Source organism: Myotis lucifugus, unplaced genomic scaffold (assembly GCF_000147115.1).
Source record: "Myotis lucifugus unplaced genomic scaffold, Myoluc2.0 scaffold_10213, whole genome shotgun sequence".
Taxonomy (NCBI): domain Eukaryota; kingdom Metazoa; phylum Chordata; class Mammalia; order Chiroptera; family Vespertilionidae; genus Myotis; species Myotis lucifugus.
In genome coordinates, this window is record NW_005881261.1 from 5 (window position 1) to 5,891 (window position 5,887).

The 5,887-nt window shown below is 55.0% G+C and overlaps 1 pseudogene; it reads left to right on the top strand.

Annotated features, from left to right (window-relative positions):
* Window positions 1-2,596: 2,596 nt before the first annotated feature.
* Window positions 2,597-5,564, top strand: LOC106696138 (annotated as a pseudogene).
* Window positions 5,565-5,887: the final 323 nt, after the last annotated feature.

Genomic DNA, 5,887 nt, shown 5'->3' on the forward strand with positions numbered 1-5,887 from the left:
ACATCTTCATGCCAATTAGGGTGGCGTGTCCCCTGGCATGTGGCACACTCTCCATTCTCCTCTGAGGGTTGGGGAGGCAGGTGACACATTGGGCACGACCAGGTCTCAGCCTTGGTCTGGGATTCCTGCAGGAAAGGAAAGCAGATTCCCACCCAAAACCACACGTGTGCTTGGAATGCAGGTGCGGCAATTCATGCTGTAGGCCACACTGGAGTTACCTGCACACTACAGGTCAGCAACGCCGACTCCATTAATGTCACCGGCACGAAGCATCTGATGTTCTTCTACGTCAGGGACTGTGTGGCCTCTGGTTGCATCAACAAAGTCTGACCTAAGACACCAAGCCTGGCCCCACTTCCAGGGCACCCAGCGGGCCTGGGTTTGCTAGGATGGACACGAGCCTCTGACCGCACGCCAAGTGAAAGTCCCCCCTCCGCTCTCTTCCGACCCGCACAGCCCTCGGCCCAGCGTCTATTTCGGTCGTTTCCTGGTTTCTCCCTCGCCCACTGGTTTCCTTTGGGATCTGCCCACTCTTCCTTTCTCACATTCTTGATCTTCAGCTTCCTCCTTGGACCCAGCTGACTCCCCCGGCTGGTGCAGAAATACTGACTAGGATGAGGAATACTGGGATGACTCAACGGCTCCGAAATTCAGGGGTCGAAGGCCTTAAGAAGGCAGAGACCTCTGATCAAAGCCCTGGATCCATTTCTCTGCTCCGGGTGCAGCCCGCTATCGTCCTGTCTCCCCTCCTCCAGGTCCCTGCACTCACAACCCAAGAGCAGCCAAACACTCGACCCTGTGGTCCCCCAGCCCCAAGGCAGTGGCTGGATCGGAGACCTCGTGGCAAGACCCCATGCCCGGAGCCGGCCCCTGTCTCCAGCACACATTCTCTCGAAGCAAAGGGAACATTACAGTGGCTGACGGCAAGGGCTTCGGGCCCACACCGTCCTGGGCTTGAGTGCCGGCCGCCGTACTTAACCGCCACGTAGCCAACCACAAGCAAACTGAACGCTCCAAGCCACGGCCTGCTCGTCTCCAAAACGGGGGTGATGACAGTGCTGAACGCACTGGATTGTTGGTTACAGGATTTGGGGAGCTGCTGTGGGTGGAGGGCTCGGTGAGGGGTCAGGCTGACAGTGAGCTGGAAAGCTCACCTCCAAACTACATCAGGCCCTCGGATAATGTCGTTTTATTGAGACCCTGATGAGGTGCCTTAGGAACGGAACTCTTGTTTATACCAATTAGCTTAAGATGACACTGACTTAGACCTCATTTTGCTTAAAGTCGCGATGACATTGAGTGAGGCCTGATTGTAGTTATAAGCACTGCGCTGACCGTTCCCAGGAGGCAGGCCTGCTGTGGACTGAGGGTGACTTCCCTGATTCAGGCTTCACCGTTTCAGACTGTGAGCATTTTCAGGCAGCAATAAAGTCAACAGGATTTCAGGGGTGGCGTTTAGACTTAGGAAGCAGCTGACCAGAGCCCCCTGGACTGTACAGCTTACTGGGCAACGCGCCACCGGCCACTGGCTGAGTCACCAGAACCTCTGCTCCACACGCCCGGCCTATGTCTCGTTGTTTTATTGACCTGAAGGAAGAAAATGGCACTTTTTCAGGGTTCCACTGACTCGGACAGCCTTTCCCCGGACTGGGTCTAAATGTGTGAGATTTCACTGTAAAATCCATGCACGGTCCTTAACAGGTATGGATGCTTGGGTTTTGGAAGGTGGGATGGGCAATGATTTTTATTCTTAATATTTTTGTGGTATTTTCCCCCCAAGGTGTGGCTGGCAGGTCACAGTGCACCCCACCCCGGGATGTGAGCCTGGGTCACAGCGGTGAGAGCCACCAGGTCTGGCCTTGACTCGCACATCCCAGCACTGTCCCGCGTGGACCCCGCCCGGCCCTCGGTGGCCTTCCTCTGAGGCCAGGTAGGCACTGGGCACAATTCCTGTCGGCAAAATCCTCACCCCCAGGACCCGGGCGCCCCCTGTTCCGTGAGCCCCGGGGAGGTAAGCACACAGGATCCCTCATCTAGTCCATCACCTGCCAACTCAGGCCACGGACACCAAGAGCAGCCTGAGCCCCAGCATGGACCCAGCAGGGAACACGCTCGGTTAGTCTTTACAAAGTGAACAAAATCTCACGTGCTGGACTCAGAGCCCTGCCTCCTTCGTCCCTCAGTCTGTTCTGCAGGGATCCAGCCAGAGCTCCACTTGACCTCAGCACACCGTTCTTCCTTCTCATTCCACCCCGGGCCACGGACGGGCGCCAGCGCCCCCTCAGACGGGCCACTTGAAGCACGGTGTCCAGACACAGGGTTTGTGGCCGCCAGCCAGGGCCATGCCTGCCCTCTGCACGGACCCTCCCTTCCGCTCCACAGTGCGCCAGCTGGGGACACGGCCACCTGGGTGGGCAGGGCCTGCGGGGGGAGAAGGGAAACCCAGGGCACACGTCTCCATGGCAACCAAACACACTGGCTGCTGGAGGAGCAAGGCAAGAAAGAAGGGGACTTTAAGAAACTACAGAAACGCCCACACATTGCACTTCTGGGAACGAACACCAAGGCAACGCTTCAGCGAGGGAAGAAAGGACGCATGCACCACGGCAGTCGGGGGGCTGTGGGTGACGACCCACAGGCCGGAAGCGAGCTCCATGCCACAACACCGGGGAACAACTCCCGGTTACTAGGCAACGGTGACAATGCTTACTATGAAGACTGCGGAGACGTGGAGGAACGTACGACAAAATAGTAAACCAAAAAGGATATGACGCTTTAGATGCTATGATTACAGTTCTAAACATTTTAGAGACTTGTGGGCAAATTTGTACACACTTAGACAAAGCCTAGAGGGGAAAACAGACAACTGCAAGCCCCTGTTTCAGTAACATCACAGGTTTCAGCTTCTAAGATGTTCTTTGCAGCTGCCATGCTGTTGTCACAACCAAAAGTGAGCTTAACATTGTTGCTGCTTGTGAGCGGCGGGGAGCCAGGGCGCCCCAAGGAACCCGCACCCTCCACAGAGGAAAAGGCCCAGAGGGGACACCCGGGACCCTCCCAGCTCCCCTGGGGGTGGGAGGCTGTCGGAGCACCTCCCAGCTCCCCTGGGCCCGTCACTGAGACGAGATAGCGCTCATCTCTGATGAGGGTGGGGCTGCACCTGGGACTGGCTGCTCAGTGTCCCGCAACCGCCTGGCCATGTGTGTCCTCTTTGGTATGTGGGACGAGGACCCAGGCAGCTGGCACGTCTGGTCTGAACCTAAAAGCGGCTTCCTGTATCTTCGCCAGTCAGGTCAGTGGGGCCTCGGCCATTTCTGGACGCATGTGTGAGCGGACAAGACCCAGCATTTTGTTAGTAAATTATCAATACGATCCAGGAAGCGAGTGTGCATGCGTGCGTGCGTGTGTGTGCATGCGTGCGTGCGCGCATGCGTGTGTACCTACAGAAACACACCTCTATGGTGTTTTAGGCTAGATTGTTTTCAGAAGTGAAACGGGAAACAGGAAAACACATGCACCCCAACAGGAAAAACCCGGATGCGCAAGGCTGAGCTGGATTTGGGAGCCTGGATTCTGGGCCGGCTCCACGCTAGGTCGCCAATCTTGAGGGACTTTCTCCCTATCTCTGGGCCCTCATTTCCTCTTCCCCGACGAGGAGGGGTGGACCCCAGCTGTACCGTCCCCTCAACGCTGAGGTCCTCAGACAACCTGAGGCCCCGCGGAGCCAGGCCACAGTCGGGCGGCTGAGAGAGGCTGCTCAGGCACAGGCCTGGGTCTCCGCCGGCTCCCTCCGAGTGGAGAGGCGGCGGTGTGTTTACACACAGCAGGAGTGTGTGCAGGCCCCGTACAAACGGGAATGTGTGACACCCCCTTTCTGACGGAGTCCCGTCCCCGTGCTTTCGGCAGCTCCGCTCTGGGGCCTGGACGGCTGGCACGGAGTCACGGAGCGTGTGGTCACGGCATCCATGACAGCACCAACCAGAAAGCCGGGCACATCTCCCGGCTGGGGGAACAGGGAAGGCGCGTGGAAAAGGCAGCCTCTGAGCTGGGTCCTGAAGGCTGGTCAGAATCTGAACGTACAGAGCGAGTAGAGAGGGGAGATGCGAGGGAGCTGTGTGTTCAGAGACACGGATGTGGAGAGAGGAGGGCTGTTTGACTTGCTAAGTTAGTAGGAAGCGATGACAGAGACCAGGCCACAAGGGCCTTGACTGCTGGACCAAGCCAACGCCCACACACGCCAGCTATCCTCCTGAAGTCTGTGGGCTTGTCAGAATCTGCAGCGAGAGAAACCCAACCATCGAGGAGCTGACAGCTAGTCATGCAGCCACAGGAGGAGCCAACTGACTCATTAATATACTCCTCCCCAACAGCTTTCTTTTATTTATTTATTTTTAATATATTTTTCTTGACTTCTGAGAGGAAGGGAGAGGGAGAGTGCGATAGAAACATCAATGTGAGAGAGAATCACTGATCAGCTGCCTCTTGCACGCCCCCTACTGGGGATCGAGCCCGCAAACCAGGCATGTGCCCTTGACAGGAATCGAACCCAGGACTCTTCAGTCTGCAGGCCGATGCTCTGTCCACTGAGCCAAACCAGCTAGGGCTTTCTTTTCTTTTTAATCCTCACCTGAGGATATGTTTTTTGTTGATTTAAGAGAGAAAGGAAGGGAGAGAGAGAGAGAGAGAGAGGGAGAGGAACATCGATATCAGACAAACATAAATTGGTTGCCTCTGGTACATGCCCTGACCTGATTGGGGATCAAACCCACAACCTTTTGTTGTACAGGATGAGGCTCCAACCAACGGAGCCACCTGGCCAGGACTCCCCAGCAACATTCTTAGTTCAAATGATGATCGCTTGAGAAGGAAAACAGCCTCTACTTAATATTTTCTTTTTCCCTGGAAAATACAGCAAATATTGAGAAATATTTTGGCACAACTCTTGTACAGATGGATAAAACAGAAACGTGTCAATGAATGAGGGAATCAGTAAGATGTTATAACCGGGAGACTGTGGGGAACCACACGTACGCAGGACACCAGAAACGCCGAAGTGAGCGTGTGGGTCTCTTCCCTTTTGTGGCCACCACAGAAGCGCCAGCGGTTCAATCCCTTTGTGATTTCTGACCAGAGCAAGAACCATAAAAGGCACTTCAATGCACCTTCCCACATTCGCAGGAAGATTGTGTGCTCTGCTCTTTCCAAAGAGCTGAGACAGAAGTGCAGGGTTGGATCCGTGCCCGTCCGAAAGGATGACGAAGCTCAGGTTGTTCGAGGACATTACAAAGGGCAGCAAATGGGCAAAGGAGCCCAGGTGGACAGGAAGAAATATGTCATCACACTGGACGAGTGCAGTGGGAGAAAGCTAACGGTGCAACTGCGCATGTGGGCATTCGCCCCAGCCAGGCGGTGATCACTAGACGAACACTGGACAAAGACCGCAAAAAGATCCTTGAATGTAAAGCCAAGTAGGAAAGGAAAAGGGAAAAATTCAAGTAAGACACAATTGAGAAGATGCAGGAATAAAGTAATATTATATACAACTTTCATTAAAAACTTAAAATAAAGAGAGAAAAAAAGAAACGCCGAAATGAACTTGCTAAACAGATGCGAAACCAACAGCGGTTGACGCCACAGGGCCACGAGTGCATGTCGAGGCGGGAAACACGGGTGTCGCCAGCAGGACCAAGCAACCTGCAGCGTGTGACCTGGCTCAACGGCAAGACCAGGCCCCGATAGTCTGGTGACCGACCATAGCATTTCCACTCAGGACACGAGGAGACTTCGGTCCATTTCCAAGCCTTCCACAGTTTTCCCTGCAAAGGTGAGTACTGCCCTAGCTGGTCTGGCTCACTGGATAGAGCATTGGCCTGGGGACTGAAGGGTC